Genomic DNA, 895 nt, shown 5'->3' on the forward strand with positions numbered 1-895 from the left:
TGTATGAATTTACTAAGTGCAAGGTTTGTGGGGGGGTTCATCATAACATGCAAGCAAATTGTATACGGTGCGTATACATAAACGTATTTCAAATCACACAATAGTTACGATAATGATAAAAGGGTGCTTTAATCATCGAATTTAACATTGTTATCATTATGAGAGAAGCGTTTAACCTAGTTGGAAATGCAGAATACTATAAGTTGAGGGGAAAGCAGCTCTGGAAAGACCTTTAGCTAAATATACATTGTATTCTACTAAAGAAATATTCCATAATATGCCAACAGAGTCTACTTGAAAGATAGAGTAAGACAAGTATGCCTCCACAGTGAGATGCCTCTATGAAAGGAAGCGCAGTTCACCAATTTTAAAGGTAAAGAATACCAAGTGCTAAGACCTATGAGGTCATTCAGCAATGAAAGAAAAATTGAGGTTAAAAAGGTTTGAAAGGTGTACCGGTAGGCAAAGCTCGCAGTTGCACTACGAAACAATTGTTAGCAGAGGGTGGAAAGTAAGATGGAAGAAGGAGAATACAAACAGGGGTACAGTAAAAGGAATGAAAGGGGTTGAAGCTACGGGCTGAAGGAAACTGCAAACATAAGTAATAATGCCTACAGTGCACTGCATGAACTGATGGGAATTCTAAAGGTAAGGAAGCTAAACGTCATTTTGACGAAGGAAAAATCTATTTCTGGGGAGAGACCTGTGTCGCCCGGTGAAAAGATCCTGCTTTCCTCTTTTCTAGTATAAATAACCTCTAAATATACCAGAGAAAAAAGTTAGCATGGTATGCAGAGGTTACTACCCTCGCGCGAGCACATAATTCTGTACTATACATCCTTTGGGTTTCCCAGGAGGTGAAAACTAGAGCAAGGTAAAGGTGAAGAAGTTGGAC

This window comes from Macrobrachium nipponense, chromosome 48, assembly GCF_015104395.2.
Source record: "Macrobrachium nipponense isolate FS-2020 chromosome 48, ASM1510439v2, whole genome shotgun sequence".
Taxonomy (NCBI): domain Eukaryota; kingdom Metazoa; phylum Arthropoda; class Malacostraca; order Decapoda; family Palaemonidae; genus Macrobrachium; species Macrobrachium nipponense.